General features: G+C 30.8%; 1 protein-coding gene across 1 annotated transcript in view; it reads right to left on the bottom strand.

Moving 5' to 3' along the window:
- Window positions 1–18,766, bottom strand: part of LOC114739743 (subtilisin-like protease SBT3.9) — a 66,430-nt gene that overhangs the window by 20,868 nt on the left and 26,796 nt on the right. The gene's annotated exons all lie outside the window — the stretch shown is intronic.

Consider the following 18,766-nt stretch of genomic DNA (forward strand, 5'->3'; position numbering starts at 1 on the left):
GTTAGAAGGATCCATTATTAAAAGTTTAAAGCTGATAATTTATAATTGGGAAAAAAATTAATTTGAATCTTTTACGCTTATAACAAAAAGGTTGAGAACACATCACAGTGTTCCCGTTCTAGACACTGGTTATGGGCGCTTTATACGTAACTTATGATTAACTTAATTATATCATTAATTAATTAATTCCAAGTGCAAGTGTGTTGGCAAAAATATAATAAAATAAAGACTAAAGTGTATATTTAGTTCTTTATCTTTATATAAGTTTGGTTTTAGTCTCCTAATTTTAAAATGTATATTTTTAGTTTTTTAACATAAAATTATTAGTTTTAAATGATGATTTTCTTTTTGGTAATCATAGTAGTTTTGAAATTTAAACTTAATATATTAGCATTTAAAAATATTTTATTAACAATCTAGATCTCAATATCATTATTTTTTGTTAACAATTTGAGGGTTAAAGGATTAAAAGTATACATTTTAAAGTTAATGAATCAAATTAAAACACATTAAGTTAATTAAAGGACTAAAACTACATTTTAGCCTAAAATAAAATAAAAAGAGTAGGGTTATAGTCATCCGCAACCCTGCATCATCTTCCATGACTATAAACAAGTAACTTATCCTCAGATTTACATTCTTTTTTCCCCCAAAGAAATAAAAGGATTTTACAAAAATAATTGAACAAGTCTTGAGTGTTGTTTATTCTCAAATTAACTATTCGAGACGTGTAATCCAAAGCTATCCTCATTATATTGCTGATCAAAATATGAGTTTTATTATAAAACATCAAAATTTGAAGAATACAAACCTTTTTACCATTAAAAATTTTTAATCTATCTATCTCTTCAACTATAACCTCATGTTATGATAAAGAACTTGTACTATTATCATTTTCGCGTTAACTAACTACATTACTTTGATAAACTATACATGCCTTTGGTTATATGGGTAATATGTTATTGTTGAACTAGCATTTGATATATGGACTTTTTGACAATCATTCATCTAGTGATCAAACTTCTTGTACTAGCACCAATAGGCTATGAATCCTTGTATTATATATGAAACCCTGAAGTGAGAGAATTCTAGGGCTTTTTTTTTTTCCCGAAAAGAAAATTTTCAAGAGAACAGAAAGAAAGATCCTATAGAATATATTTGAATTCTACTTGTTACATATAGATCCCACATGGTGAAACTCATCATTTATGTTTTTATTTTCTCTTTATCATGATAAAGATACAAGTATAAGGGAAAAAATTATGCCAAGTATAATTTTAAAAGTGATAATTAAGATCATATTTCTCTTTTATTCCCTTAATAGTCTTAATTATACTCTACACAATATAATTTGTTTGTCCTTTCCCAGCATTAAAAAAAAGAAAAGAAAAGAAATGCGTCTCCTTCTTCTTCATCGTTATTTTCTTCCTTCAGTACAATGTCTAGCATTTCATCTTCCTCTGACAGTAAAATGTCTTTATCTTTCTAGATCGACTTGGATTAGCTAGTTCCTTTTCTACTGGGTAGTATTCTTATCATCATCAAAATTTTTAGATGAATTTGATTGACGATCGATTGAGTTGTTTGATAATTTGCAATAATAAATGATGAGATATTTTTATTTTGGGCCCATTTAATAACCATATACTCCAAGTGCATGTTTGTGATGACTTCATATATCATTTCTCAATTTTCTTGAATCAACACTTGCTCATACAAATCTTGACTACTTTAAGGAGCAACACATTGTACAGTAACCCGGGTCCATGACGCTAAAGTATATCCCATTTAGGCTTAAATTATTGAAAAAGTTTGTGTATATAAGTTCTTCTAATATTTTCATCATCAGCTTTTTCTGGGTTAATCCATGACAAATATAATGAATCTCAATATACATGGCAAGTGTAAGATTTTTTTTTTAAAAAAAAGTAATTGTGTATTTTAAATTCAATTATACAGGTCGTTGAATTTTTGTTTAAACTCTATCATTCTTACAAAGAATGAAAAGGATAATAAAAAGGAAATAAAAATTTAAAATTAATCAAGTTTTTCAGACATAAAAATGATTTTTAAAAAAATATTTTTAACGTTTAATAACATAAGATAATGCATTTTAAAAAGGCAAGTAAATAATCAAATTAAAGTCACTGCCGTAAAATATGTTTTAAAAACATTATTTGGTAAATAACGCAAGAATTAAAAAGATATTACGGTTGGCAACCTCAAACTGGAGATATTTCTAAAACTATTTTTCCTGTGTTAATTTTAAAATTACTTTAAATCACTCAATGATAAAATAAAGGATCAAATTTAGGTCAAGTATGGCCAAGTAGTGAATCACCTCCGTGTGTTTTAATTATACACATTATCGCTTAATCTCGGTGAAACCCTATTAACACCGACCTGTGAAAACTGAAAAGAGGGCCATCGAAGTTGACCTGCACCTAAAAAAGTGTGGTGGATTGTTTCATACTGCTTCTTGTTCTTAATATAAAAATTAGTTGATTAATTTGAGTAGATTAAAAAATTAGTTAAATTAGTTATTTATAATAAATAAGCATTGTCTTTCCTAAAATATCTTTGTTAATCAAGTATATTAGCTAAAAAGTACTATTATCACAAGGACTATTTTGAAAAATAAATAAATAAATAATAAAGTCAAAGTGGATTGAAGTCTTATATTTAGGATCAAAATAAAAATCAAACGAGTTTTTATATTAAGGACCAAGTGTAATCTATTGATTGCTTTCATCCATAAAACACAAAAACTCGTCTCCAAAAATCGAAGGTTAGTCATCTCGCTCTGAAAATTAATTGTTTAGTGTCTGGGAGTATTTTCTTGCTGAGAAAAATGGCAAGAAGAAAAGACATTCAAAATAGAAAAATTGTAAATAGTGACCTATTATAATATTAGTATGGGTAAGCAAATAAGAACAATTTTTGTGAACGGATCCTCATATGTAATTTTTCAATTTTTAAGGTTTTTTTAACGGTTTTTTCTTCTTATTATCACTCCTTATAGCCTAACTGTTTCATTATACGTAAAGTTTCCAAGGTCTGGAAGATTGCATCAGAGGGACGATTTCGTAGTTTGAAACTATGCGTCCACCCCTTCAATTTTGTTCAATCAATTTTGAGAGATTGAATCGATTAACCTTGGATTCTTGGGCAGTCGCAAGGCGACTTAGATGGCCGCCTTTTTAGTTAATTGGCATTAAGTATTGATATGCCTAATTAAAACACGTCGCATAAGCTAATTAACTACTTAGATATACTCATCTAACTAACTTGATTTAAGTTTGATCTTTTACAATTTTTTTTTGCATATCTATTATTTTTAAGTAATTTTGACAGATTTTTTAAATCACAATTATTTGGATCTTATAATATAATAAAAACTATGTAAAATTGAAAGTTTAGAAGAAGAAAAATTAAAACAACGAGAATTGAAAAAGACGATCAAATACATACTAAAAAGGAGTAATTTAGTACTATTTTCAATCCTTAATAGTAGTATAAAAGTTAATTGACTAATTTGAGTAAATTAAAAAAATTAGTTAAATTAGTTATTTATAATTAATAAGTATTGTCATCCGTAAAATATTCTTACTAATCATGTATATTAGTTAGAATTATTATTTGATGAAATCTTTTAATATGTGCACTATTATAAGGTGTAATTTGAAGAACTGGACAAATATAAAAAAAAAACTAAATTAATATCTTATATTTATAATCAAATTAAAAATTAAATTAATTTTTATATTGAGAAACGTAGGTATTATAGAAAATAAATTTGACATCACCACTTCAGGCATCCCTCGATGAAGCCACTTAAAACATCGCTAGCTAGGGCACCCCTACTATAGAGCTGTGTGAGTTTTGTCTTCATAACGTCGGTCTCTACTTTTTTTGAATGAATTTGCCAATTTGGATACACTTAAAAAAAAAAAAAACAGTTTTTAAGTTGGGTCAAAATATCAAATAGAAGAAAGAGTCAAGATAAAAATCAAGTAAGACGTAGGACTGACGAACGCTATTTTTTTTCTGTGTGGAAAATATAGATATTTATAATGTTAGATAAAATTTATTAAAATTAAATAAATTTCTGGTATTTAAAAATTATAAGAATTGCTTGTTTATCAGAGAGTTGATACCATAATTTTAGTTGTGAAAATTAATTTATGTAATCATAAATTTTTTTATAAAATTAATGTGACAAAAATTATATGTGGACACAAATGGAATTCTGGTGAGGAGGGGGAGTGATTTTTTTATGTGGTGAGAAGAGGGCGGCAAGACTTTATAAGAATAAAATAAATAAATTCTAAAGTATACTTTTAGTGTGTTAATTTTATGTGAGGTTTCATTTTAATTTCTTAATTTTATAAAAGTAAACTTTTAATCTTCTAACTCTAAAATTATTAAAAAAAAAAGTGATATTGGGCTATTGAATATTGATAAAATATTACTAAATGTTAATATATTAAATTTAATATTCAAAGCAACCATAATTATTACAAAAAATTATCAATTAAGACTAATAATTTTAAAATTAAAAGACTAAAAGTATATTTTTTTAAAATTAAAAAAATCAAATTAAAATTTTATATAAAATTAAAAAACTAAATATATACTTTAGCCGTTAAATAAGTAAAGGGAGAACGCCGCGAGACTCATCATGTAATTGGACCTGGCGAAGGGCCCAAAAAGCGGGACGCGTAACGATCAATAATTGGATGACGATTGACGAGTGCCGACCGTTGCTACCAGCAGCCATACTACGTATGCATTTCATCACCATTTCTGACGTATTTAGTCAAGTGTTATTAATTAACAAAATTAATCAAAGTTTTAATATCTGTGCTAATTAAATTACTTGAACTTTTGGCCTAATATGGAAAAAAAAACAAATAATTAATTTTCAAAAATAGAAAATAAAAGAAAAAAAATCTTAAATTCTTCAAAAGAATTTTAGTTAATATTAAGGATTTAGTACAAGGAATGGTAAATTAGTAAATAAAATTTATTTAAATATATTTTTAGAATATTCTTAATAGAGTTAAGGATAGGATAGAAAGCAAGGAAGATTCGAGTAATTTATTCATTTACTTATTATATAAGCTTCCCATTACGTTGGAACTTTCCTGATGCACTCTCTTATGAAGATGGAGATTCAAACGCGCACACGCAAGGGAAAAAAAGTATTTATAAAATGTTAACACTCACTTCAAATTAAAGATAGACAGCATATATATGTATTGAATGAATTTTCTAATATATAGATATATAATTTTAATTTGGGAACAGATAATGGATAGCGTGCTGCTCAAATATTTATATGCGGTCAATAAGAATTTATTTAATTAATTATATATTGCAATAATTAAAAAAAATTATTCACGTGCGCACTCTTATTGATATGGGCAAGTTCCTAAAATCTAGGTTAATAAATTAGTTAAGGTAATAAGCTAGTAAAGGTAGCATTTCACGGTTAGCGATTTAGGCCGGAGATAATTAAAATAATATAATAAAAAATGTGTAAAAGCATCCATATATTAATTATAAAAAATATTTTAATAAGAATAATATTTAAAGATATTCTGGTATTAAACTTTTCTTAACATTAACAGTCATTTACACTTTTCTTTGTAAGTGTTGACTACATTTTAATAAGTATTAATAACTTTTATCTAGCAAATAACAGAGCCACTTTTTAAGGCTATTCACAAATTTTGTATAAATATTGATTACATTTATAATGTTAGATAAAATTTATTAAAATGGGAGAATATTATGGTATTAAACAAAAATTAAAGAATTCCTTGTTGCATAGAGACCATAATTTTAGTTTGGAAACTCAATTTATTTTATTATATACTCTTTTTATAAAATTTATTTTCATAATTAATGTGAAAAATTGTAGGTTTAAATATACTACCTCCGGTCCTTAATATAAAACCCTATTTGACTTTTATTTTGGTCCTAAATATAAGACCCCAATCTACTTTATCTTTCATATTTATGCATTTTTTTCCAAGATAATCCTTCTAATAATTGTAGTCCTAGCCAGTATAGTTGATTGGTAAGGATATTTTAGGAAATGCAACATCTATTTATTATAAATAACTAACTTAATTTCTTTCCTTAATCTCCTCAAATTAGTCAACTGGGTCTTATAATTAGAACCGGAGGTAGTATATGATTAAGTCAACCAAAAAATGTAAATGTTTGAGATTTTAAAATGTTAATAGGGCAAATGGAATTTCACATGGGGACACAAATGGAATTTTATTGGGCGGCTGGGGTAAGTGAAGTGATTTTCATTTTTTGGTGATTTGCTTGGGGTCATGTAATTGGATTAGAGCTGGAGCGCATTGTCCTCAGAAGAGGCAGACACACGTAACGGTGACCGACAATTTGGAGAAGGAAAAGGAAAGTGGAAGGAAATGGCGAAGGATGAAAGTGGAGAGACCTTTTAAGCACAAAAAGCCTATAATTTCTGGGGTGAAAATCAGAAAAATAAGACCTTGCAAGGGTTGTGTGATTGGATCAGAGTTGGAGCGCACTGTCCTTAGAAGAGGCCGATAAACGAGACGCGTAACGGTGACCAATAATTTGGAAAAGGAAATAGAAAGTGGAAGGAAATGGCGAGCAATGGAAGTAGAGAGACCTTTCAAGCGTAAAAAGCCATAATTTTTGGGTGAAAATTTAAAAAATCAGATTAGGTGGTCGTCATTCAAATTCTATTTATTTGAAAAAGGAAAAGGAAAAAAAAAGTGGATGAAAATAACAAGAAATGAAAGTGGAGAGGCCTTCCCCGCACCAAAAACCCAAAACTTTTGGGGTGAAAATCAGAAAAATCAGATTGAGTGATCGTCATTCAAATTTTATTTACCAATAATTTGGAAAAGGAAAAGGAAGGAAAAAGTGAATGGAAATGGGGAGGAATGAAAGTGGATATACTTTTCTCGCACAAAAACCCAGAATTTTTGGGGTGAAAATCGGAAAAATCAGTTTGGGTGGCCTTCATTCCAATTTTATTTAGATGGTTTACATTTGATTTTTTTTATTTTTTAAAAATAATTCTTTTAATAAGTATAAAATTTAAAATAAAGAGAATTTCTTAATTATTTTTTTCAAAAGATAAATTTTTAATTAAAAATAATTAATTAAAAGTTTTAAATTTATAGAGTACTATCCAAATTAAATTTGAATGTTACGTGTATAACGAGCATAGCCTAGGTGCTCACCCTCAGACTAGTTCCAGAAAACCAGAGTACACTAGATTTTTCTAGATCCCCGTGAAGAGGAATAGATCTTCCTGGATCTGGCGTTCGATCCCGCTTCCATTGATCTGGGGTCGCGTTCTTTCGAAGCTGTTGTGGCTTTATTCATAATATAAATCAATCCATAGCTCAGCGCCAAAAACCCAAGCATCTGCTTCATACTCCTTACGATTCCACCTTTCTTGTTCAGTCAACGAGCATCATTAGATTCATGGCTCACCAAATCCCCCAGCATCATCTTCGTGGTGATGATGATTCCCAGGATCCTCAAAAGTTCAAAGAGAGCATCTTCCAAGCATCAAGCGACAACAACAAAATGATCGAGTTTCCTCGCAAGTATTCAGCCTCTCAGAAACGGAAAATGATTGAGGAACTGGGAAAATTTCCTGTCATCGCGTCAGCTCCTTCATCGCCGTTTCAGTTGCTCCGAGAGCCCCTCGCTCCCTTCGCTTCTCTTCCTTGTGGTTCTGAGCACAACTTGTCTCAACTTGCGAAAGATCTCAACGAAATGCTTCCTGTTTCTCATCCTCATACCAAGGAGCCTTCAAAAGCATCACTTGGTAGGGTTTCTCGTCACACTTCAATTTTTTCGTCTTCTCTACCCATACCTGTTGCTATATATGGTTCTTCGCATGTATAGACAAATTCTAATCCTGGGTTGATTTAAGCATGACTATTCAAGCACAATATGCTCAAAGGGGTGATATTGGTGCCACAGAAACTTACCTCAGAGAGGCATGAGGATGGATGCACATCTATTTCTCATATCAGTTCTAAGAGCAAAGGCATAAAGTAAAGCCTTTGGTCTTTATCACGGAAGAGGTAAGCATATATCTACAAACTACTACTTCCACTACTATTATTATTTGAGGTACTGATACTTGGTAATGCTACAGGTTGCTAGGATTCTTTGAAGCGTACTTATTTCAAAGTGATGAGGGAAAACGAGAGGCGTGCCATGCCATAGTCAGGGTTCCTCTGTATTTTCCCCTCTCTCTCGCTCAATTTTTACTTCAAAGGATCTAGATAACATCAGCGCAAGACACAGCTGTTCTCAGATAAAGCAGGGACTTTGACTGAAAGGCCTGCAAAAGGAGAAAGAGTTAGATAAAAGCCTCCAACGGCGATGACAACTCTCAAGTTTCATCAGAACTGATCCTTTATTTTATCAGTCTAGTATTATATCCTCACCGCTGTTCTGTACCTGTAATTACTTCTTTATTCTTGGAAGCATTTGCATGTACAGGATCCAATTTGAAGGATGAAGAGCAAGCTCGAGATCTTGATGCTGCCGCAATCAATTCTACTCACTCCCTTAGCTCGTCCTCAACAGGATCTATCACAAACAGTTTTAGCGATGTTTTTACTACTCCAAGAGCTGCTTTTTCTCCCGAAATCTCAGTCCAGCAAATCAATCGTTCGAGGCCTGATGATACTTCCATTATTATGCCTGTGACACGTCCTCCTGCATCATCACCGCGCGAACCCAACAAACTGGGCTTCATAGTTCTTTCTGTGGAACTTCTACAGGCTATTATCGGTCTTGCTCTTTCATCAAAGGCAAAAGATAACCCGGTTATGATTTATGTTGCGGTGGCTTGTTCTGTACTGGCGTTCTTCATTTCTTCAACTGCTCTTGTGCTGCAGAAGGAAAGCCCTGACATGGAGACGAAGATGCAAAAAGCTGCGATTCTGATTGTTGCGTTTGGATTCTTGGGAATGATGGGCATGCTTTTGCCTTCAAGCATCAGTTGGTGGTTCACTATCTCAGCCTTCCTTGTTTTTGTGCTGACGTTTGCCGCTGCAAATTTGATTGGGCGAGGGGAACCTGGTTGAACTCGAACGAGTCACTTAGCATGTTATGAGTGACTGTTGTCGTTGCCCTTGTCCCTCAGTTGGTGGTTCTTGTTTTAGTACGGTTTTCGTGAAGAACACTTGACTTTCCTGTAATATAAATAATGCAAATTGATGTGCATATGGACAAAGTGATATCTCCGTTGTTCTCTTAGGGTGTGTTTGGATGAAACCAAACCGTGGTTTGGAAAAGTGATTCTGGAGAATAGATTCTGGGGAGAATAGATTCTGTGAAAAATAGATTTTATAAAAAAGTGATTCTGAGAAGTGAGAGTGTTTGGATAGTTGTTATCAGAAGCACTTTTTATATATACAAATTACTAAAAAAAAGACATAAGTTAATATGATAATTACAGAAAAAATAGATTTTATGATATATTTTAATTTGAAGGAATAAAATTGTTAATAATATATTTTTTTACCAACATAATTAATAATACATAAGATAATATAATTAATAAATAATTAATATGCATATATATTTATAAAATATAAGATTGAATATGTTTATAAAAAAATATATTTATAAAAAAAATAACAAGATACATATCATATAGGCTCTCACACTCTCCCTTTTTTCTCCAAAAGCAAAAAAAATTTGCTTTTTCCAAAACCATGGTTTTGGAGTCAAAACCATGGTTTTGACCCAAAACCATGGTTTTGGTTTTGGGGGGGAGTGTTTGGGTGATCTATTCCCCAAACCATGGTTTGGGTCCCCAAACCATGGTTTGGGGTGTCACCCAAACACACCCTTAATCTCTCGTGCTGCATCATTCTTTCTTTCTTTCTTTCTTTTTATTTTTTTTTCCCCCGAAAATGACTTATAGGACCACTGAAAGAAATGAATGGCCTCGGAGGACTAATAAATTCATAAAGATATATATGGTTAAGGTGTTTATTATTTTTCTCTTCTTCTCTATAAATTTATCATGATGGTATTTTAAAAAAGGAAACAACTTTTGCTTTTACCCATAAAAAATATTAATAATTTGTAAATCCTTATAATTTCACCTGATTTTTAATTAGGTTCATATAGTTTTTTTTTTATGTCCTTATAGTTGCACTTGATTTTTAATCAGGTCTGTATAGCTTCTCTTTCTTTTTAACCAGATCCTTATAATAATCGTATCACTTTTGCTTTATTATTTATTATTAATATTAATTATTCCGAATTAAGAAAATCAAATTAATATTTTTAGAATATTCCTAATATAGTTAAGGATAGGATAGAAAGCAAGGAAGATTAGACTAATTTATTCATTTACTTATTACTCCTCCGATCTTAATTATAAGACCCAATTGACTTATTTGAGGAGATTAAGGAAGTAAGTTAAGTTGGTTATTTATAATAAATAAGTGTTGTTATTCCTAAAATATCCTTGCTAATTAAGTATATTGGCTAAAACTATTATTATTAGAAGGATTATCTTGGAAAAAAATGCATAAATATAAGAGAGAAAATGGATTGGGTCTTATAATTAGGACCAAATAAAAAGTCAAATTGGGTCTTATAATAAAGACCGGAGGAGTATATAAGCTTCCCATTACGTTGGAACTTTCCTGATGCACTCTCTTATGAAGATGGAGATTCAGACGCGCACACGCAAGGGAAAAAAAGTATTTATAAAATGTTAACACTCACTTCAAATTAAAGATAGACAGCATATATATGTATTGAATGAATTTTCTAATATAGATATATAATTTTCATTTGGGAACAGATAATGGATAGCATGCTGCTCAAATATTTATATGCGGTCAATAGAATTTATTTAATTAATTATATATTGCAATAACTAAAAAAAATTTATTCACGTGCACACTCTTATTGATATGGGCAAGGTCCTAAAATCTAGGTTAATAAATTAGTTAAGGTAATAAGCTAGTAAAGGTAGCATTTCGCGGTTAGCGATTCAGGCCGGAGATAATTAAAATAATATAATAAAAAATGTGTAAAAGCATCCATATATTAATTATAACAATTTTTTTTTAATAAGAATAATATTTAAAGATATTCTGGTATTACACTTTTCTTAACATTAACAGTCATTTACAATTTTTTTATAAGTGTTGACTACATTTTAATAAGTATTAATAACTTTCATCTAGCAAATAACAAAGCCACTTTTTAAGGCTATTCACAAATTTTGTATAAATATTGATTACATTTATAATGTTAGATAAAATTTATTAAAATGGGAGAATATTATGGTATTAAACAAAAATTAAAGAATTCCTTGTTGCATAGAGACCATAATTTTAGTTTGGAAACTCAATTTATTTTATTATATACTCTTTTTATAAAATTTATTTTCATAATTAATGTGAAAAAATTGTAGGTTTAAATATATATGATTAAGTCACCCCAGAAAATGTATATGTTTGAGATTTTAAAATGTTAAATAGGGCAAATGGAATGTCACATGGGGACACAAATGGAATTTTATTGGGCGGCTGGGGTAGGTGAAGTGGCTTTAATCTTTTAGCGAGTTGCGAGGGTCGTGTGATTGATTCAGAGTTGGAGCGCACTGTCCTTTAGAAGAGGCCAATAAGGAGACGCGTAACGCCGACCAATAACTTGGATAAGTAAAAAGAAAGTGGAAGGAAATGGCGACCAATGGAAGTGGAGAGAGACCTTTCAAGCATTAAAAAAAGCCATAATTTTGGGGTGAAAATTAAAAAAAATCAGATTATGTGGTCGTCATTCAAATTCTATTTATTTGAAAAAGGAAAAGGAAAAAACAAAGTGGATGAAAATAACAAGAAATGAAAGTGGAGAGGCCTTCCCGGCACAAAAAAACCCAAAACTTTTGGGGTAAAAATCAGAAAAATCAGATTGAGTGATCGTCATTCAAATTTTATTTACCAATAATTTGGAAAAGGAAAAGGAAGAAAAAAGTGAATGGAAATGGGGAGGAATGAAAGTGGAGATACCTTTCTCGCACAAAAAACCTAGAATTTTTTGGGTGAAAATCAGAAAAATCAGTTTGGGTGGCCTTCATTCAAATTTTATTTAGATGGTTTACATTTGATTTTTTTTTAGTTTTTTAAAAATAATTATTTTAATAAGTATAAAATTTAAAACAAAGAGAATTTCTTAATTATTTTTTTTCAAAAGATAACTTTTTAATTAAAAATTTTAAATTTATGGAGTACTATCCCAATTAAATTTGAATGTTACATGTATAACGAGTATAGCCTAGATGCTTGCCCTCAGACAAGTTCCAGAAAACCAGAGTACACTAGATTTTTCTGGAACCCCGTCAAGAGGAAAAGATCTTGCTAGATCTGGCGTTCACCCCCCTTCCATTGATGTGGGTCGCGTTCTCTCCAAGCTATTGTTGCTTTATTCATAGTATAACTAGCAGGACTCACTTAGCTACGAATCAATCCAAAGCTCAGCGCAAAAAACCCAAGCATCCGCTTCATACTCCTTACGATTCCACGTTTCTTGTTCAGTCAATGAGCATCATTATATTCATGGCTCACCAAAACCATCAGCATCATCTTGGTGATGATGACGATGATTCCCAGGATCCTCAAAAGTTCAAAGAGAGCATCTTCCAAGAATCAAGCGACAAAAACAAACTGATCGAGTTTCATCGCAACTATTCTGCCTCTCAGAAACGGAAACTGATTGAGGAACTGGGAAAAATTTCTGTCATGAAAGATTTACCACATACTTCGTCAGCTCCTTTACCGCCGTTACAGTTGCTCCGAGAGGCCCTCGCTCCCTTCGCTTCTCTTCCTGGTGGTTCTGAGCAGAACTTGTCTCAACTTGCGAAAGATCTTAACGAAATGCTTCGTGTTTCTGATCCTCAAGTTGTTACCAAGGAGCCTGCAAAAGCAACACCTGGTAGGGTTTCTTTTCACACTTCAAGTTTTTCGTCTTATCTGCTCATACCTGTTGCTATATATGGTTCTTTGCATGTAGAAACAAATTCTAATCCTGGGTTGATTTTAGCATGACCAACTTGCCCGAATTTGTATATATTATGCATGATTATTCAAGCATAATTTGGACCCACAGAAACTCACCTCAGAGAGGCATGAGGATCGATGCACATCTATTTCTCATATCAGTTCTGAGAGCAAAGGCATAAAGTAAAGCCTTTGGTCTTTATGAGGGAACAGGTAAGCATATATTTACAAACCACTACTATTACTAGCTACTGCTATTATCTAAGGTACTCATACTTGGTAATGCTACAGGTTGCTAGGATTCTTTGAAGCGTATTTATTTCAAAGTGATGAGAGAAAACGAGAGGTATGCCGTGCCACAGTCAGGTAAAAGCAAGGACTTTGACTGAAAGGCCTGCAAAAGGACAAAGAGTCAGATAAAAGCCTCCAATGGAGATGACGACTCTCAAGTCTGATCAGAACTGATCCTTTATTTTATCAGTTTGGTATTATATCCTCACCGCTGTTCTGTACCTGTAATCAGTTCTTTATTCTTGGAAGCATTTGCATGTACAGGATCGAAGTTGAAGGATGAAGAGCAAGCTCGAGATGTTAATGCTGCCGCAATCAATTCTAATCACTCCCTTAGCTTGTCCTCAAGAGGATCTATCACAAACAGTTCTGGCGATGTTTTTAAAACTCCAGGCCTTTCTTCTTCTCCCGGAATCTCAGTCCAGCAAACTAATTCTTCGGGGCCTAATGATATTTCCATTAATATGCCTGTGACCCATCCTCCGGCATCATCACCGCACGGACACAACAAGCTAGGCTTCATAGTTTCTCCTTTGGAACTTCTAAATGCTATAATTAGTCTTGCTGTTTCATCCAAGGCAAAAGATAACCAGGTTCTGATTTATGTTGCGGTGGCTTGTTCTACCCTGGCGTTCTTCATTTCTTCAACTGCTCTTGTGCTGCATAAGAAAAGGCCTCTGGTGGCGGAGAAGATGCAAAAAGCTGCGTTTCTGATCGGCACGTTTGGATTCTTGGGAATGATGGGCATGCTTTTGCCTTCAAGCATCAGTTGGTGGTTCACTATCTCAGCCTTCCTTGTTTGTGTGCTGATGTTTGCCGTTGCAAATTTGATTGGGCGAGAGGAACCTGGTTGAACTCGAACGAGTCACTTCGCATGTTATGAGTGACTATTGTCGTTGCTCTTGTCCATGGGTCTTTCGTGGCTCGTCTTAGTAAGGGTTTCGTGGAGAACACTTGATTTTCCTGTAATGTAAATAATGTAAAGTTATGTGCATATGGACAAAGTGATATCTCCATTGTTCTCTTGATCTCTGTGAGGCATCATTCTTTCATCTTCTTTCTTTTTATTTTTTATTTTTTTTCCCGGAAAATGACTTATAGGACCACTGAAAGACATGAATGGCCTTGGAGGACTAATAAATTCATAAAGATATGGTTAAGGTGTTTATTATTTTTCTCTTCTCTATAAATTTATCATGATAGTATTTTAAAAAAGGAAACAACTTTTGCTTTTACCTATAAAGAAAAATTAATAATTTGTAAATTCTTATAGGCTCACCTGATTTTTGCTTAGGTTTATCTTGTTTTTTTCCTCTTTTGTTATGTGCTTATAGTTGCACCTGATTTAAAACATTATATTTCTTATAATTAACTAACTTATCTAATTTTTTAAATCTAATTAAATTAGTTAAATAGATTTTATATTAAGGATGAGAGGAGAATTATGGTTGATAACCTCAAACTGGAGATATTTCTAAAACTATTTTTCCTTTGTTAATTAAATTATTTAAATCACTCAATAATAAAATAAAGGCTCAAATTTAGGTCAACTATGGCCAAGTAGTGTGAATTAGCTTTTGCCGTGGGTTTTAATTATACACATTATCACTTAATCTTAGTTAAACCCTATTAGCACTGATCCTGCAAAAACTGAAAAGACGGCCATCAAAGTTGAGTTGCATTAAAAAGGGTGGTGGGTTGTTTCATACTACTTCTAGTTCTTAATACTCCCTCCGTTTCTTATTATAAGAGACATTTGATACTTATGACATGTTTTCATATATAAGAGACACTTAAAGGTTGTCTCTATTTTTTTGTATTGATTTCCTATTTTACCCCTATTTATTTTGTCTCCAACTCATACTCTCTCTCCCTCCCACTTCTCTTTCTTTTAATAATTTAATTGTTTTTTCTCATACTCTCTCTTAATTAATGGGGGCATTGTTGGAAAAAACATTATACTTTTTACATATTAATTATCCTCAACTAATTTTAATTGTTTTTTTATCAACGTAATTTGGTTATTTGTCTCTTATAATAAGGAATGGAGGGAGTATAAAAACTAGTTGACTAATTTAAGTAGATTAATAAAATCAGTTAAGTTAGTTATTTGTAATAAATAGGTGTTGTCTTTTCTAAAATATCTTTACTAATCAAGTGTTGGTTAGAACTACTATTATTATAAGGACTATTCTAGAAAAAAAATATGAGACAAAATGGATTAGAGCTTTATATTTAGGACTAAAATAAAAGTCAAATACGCTCTTATATTAAGAAACACAGGTAGTATATTGATTGTTTTCATCCATAAAACCCAAAAACTCTTGTTGTGTCTCCAAAAATCCATGGTTAGTCGCCTCACTCTGAAAATTAGTTGTTTAGTGTCTGGAAGTATTTTCTTATTAAGAAAAATGGTAAAAAAACTTTCAAAATAAAAAAATTACTAATAGAGACCTATTACAATATTATTATAGGTTTTGATAATAATTAATAAGTAAATAATAACAATTTTTATGAACGAGTCTCTATATGTAATTTTTAAATTTTTAAGGATTTTTTTGTTGCTATTTTCCCTTCTTATTATCCTCTTTATAGCCTATCTGTTTCATCATAGGTAAAGTTTCCAAGGTCTGGAAGATCGCATCGCATATTTATTATTTTAAAGTAATTTTAGCGGATTTTTTAAATCACATTATTTGGATCTTGTAATATGATAAAAACAATGTAAAATTGAAAGTTTAGAAAAAAAAATAAAATAAAACAATGTGTATTAAAAAAGACGATCAAATACATACTAAAAAGGAGTAATTTAGTATTATCTTTGGAGTTCATTGGTTAATTTAAGCAGATTAAAAAAATTAGTTAAGTTAGCTATTTGTTTCTAAAATATTCTTATTAATCATATATATTAGCTAGAATTAGTATTTAGTAAAATCTTTTAACATATGTACTACTATAATGATTACTTTGAAAAAAAAATAAACAAATATAAGAGATAAAGATAAACTGAATTTAACCTTATATTTAAAATTAAACTAATTTTTATATTAAAAATAAGAATTAATATAAAAGTAAATTTGATATCACGAATTCCGGTATCCCTACGACAAAGCCACGTCAAACATCACTAGCTGGGGCATCCCTGAGACTTCCGTCAGCATCATGTCGGTCTCCACTCGAAAAATGAATTTGAGGGGACAAAACCATACCTAACCATTATTTTTTTGGAAAATATAGATATTTATAATGTTAGATAAAATTTGTTAAAAATAAATAAATTTCTAGCATTTCAAAATTATAAGAATATCTTCTTTCTTAGAGAGTGCAGACCATCATTTTAGTCATGAAAATTATTTTATGTAATTATATACCTTCTGTAAAATTTATTTCCATAATTAATGAGAAAAAAATTATACGGGGAGACAGATGGAATTTTATACGGGGACACAAATGTAATTTGATTGAGGAGGGGGGAGTAATAAACAAATGAAGAACGCGGCGTGACTCATCGTGCAATTGGACCTGCAAAAGGGCCCAAAAAGTGGGGCCCGTAACGGTCAATAATTGTACGACGAGTGACGACACTTGCTGCCAGCATCCGTAACACGTGTGCATTTCAATATTTCATCATCATTTTTGTCGTGTATACTCCTTTGATAAACACTTTTAATACGTTTCATATAGATTAAAAAAAATCTTAAAATACATTGAATGTAATAACTTTCTAACTTTACTTCTATTTAATATATGTTCCTTTTAAAAGAAAATAATTATCTACACTATAATAAATAAAAAACAGTATAGTACATTTATAGCAAACATTTAATGAAGTGATTTATAAATAGGATGGAAAAAAACTTTCCCTTCCTGTCATATAAATAAGAGCAGAGGAGTATTTGTTAAAAGTAAAATATATTAACCACAATTTTATTTTACACAGCAACTTCGTCCCTATTTAAAAAATGTACGTGAATATCTCTTAAATTTAAAATGTGAGTTATGAAAATCTTTTTTTAATAATTTAGAATTCATTTTCATTCACTCAAACTGTTAATTGACTATTAAATATGATTAAATATGTTTGAGATTTTAAAGGGTTAAATCAATGTTTTGAAAGCCGAACCGAAAATCAAATTGGAAAGATCAACGGGTCATAGTTCAATCAGTCAGATCAATCAGACCGTTTGGTTAGACCGGTGACGTAATAATTGATTAAAAATAATATTATATACATATAATTAATATATATAAAAAATCAAATTATTAAATAATTTAGAAATACATTTAAATAATCTAAAATAACGGTGAAATCATTGAAAATGCACTAAAACCTTATATTTAAATTTATATATGTTTAAAATATTTAATAATATTAAAAATTATTAATTCATTTAAATCAAAATATTGTTTTAAAAGTTAGACCAAACACCGAAATAAAAAAGCTAGTGACTCACGGTTTTAACATCACAATATATGAAATTTTCAATGAAATAATACTATATGGTTATAAATAGTCTAAAAATATATTAGGATATCTAGGGGGTCAATTTTTTTTAAATTTTTTACTTCTTTTTATTTTTATTTTTTAATGTTTTTTTTCAATCAGGCTAAACCGTCCAGTTTTTTGAAAATCGTTTCAGTTCCTGGTCCAACTCCGGGTTCCACCTTAATGACAACTTAATTCCGGTCCAATTCGACTCAACTATATGATGGTTTTTTTAGTCCAAATTGAGCTGTTAATAAGTCGGGTTGGTGGTTCAACTAGCCAGACCATCCGGTTCGGTCATGTTCTTTAATCATTGGGTTAAATAGGGCAAATGGAAGGCAAAAAAAAAAAAAAAAAAAGGGCAAATGGAATTTTATTGGCGCAGTTGGGGTGGGGAAAGTGCTTTCGTTTTCAGTGATTTGCCGTAATTTGCCGCTGGGAGTGGGAGCGCACTGTCCTCAAAAGAGGCCGGAAAGTGGGACCCGTAACGGTCAATAATTGTACGACGAGTGAGGGACGCAAGTGGGAGAAATTCTATACATGCACGAAGAGGTAAAAATCCTTCAAATCACACAGTGGCATCCATACTTGTTGTCGGCTTTTATGTATCACTTTTATTTTCGCACGCGCGTTATCTTTTGATTTAATTTTCTCTTTTTAATAAAACTTCGTCCACTCATTTTATCTTTCTGTTTTATTTTCGCATATACTCACACAACCTCCCCCCCTTCCGTCTTTATTTTTAATTTTATTTATCTCTCGTTTAAATAATAGTGCTGCTTTTTCATACAAAGAATGCTATAATAATTATATGAAAATTGAAATTTTAAAATATGACGGATACATAATTTATGTTTTACAACCTAACCTCTAAATTCTTTCTCAACTTTTTAAAATTCCCTTCTTTTTGATGGTTTATTTTATG

Source organism: Neltuma alba, unplaced genomic scaffold (genome assembly GCF_004799145.2).
Source record: "Neltuma alba isolate B1F8T4 unplaced genomic scaffold, ASM479914v2 tig00002902_pilon, whole genome shotgun sequence".
Taxonomy (NCBI): domain Eukaryota; kingdom Viridiplantae; phylum Streptophyta; class Magnoliopsida; order Fabales; family Fabaceae; genus Neltuma; species Neltuma alba.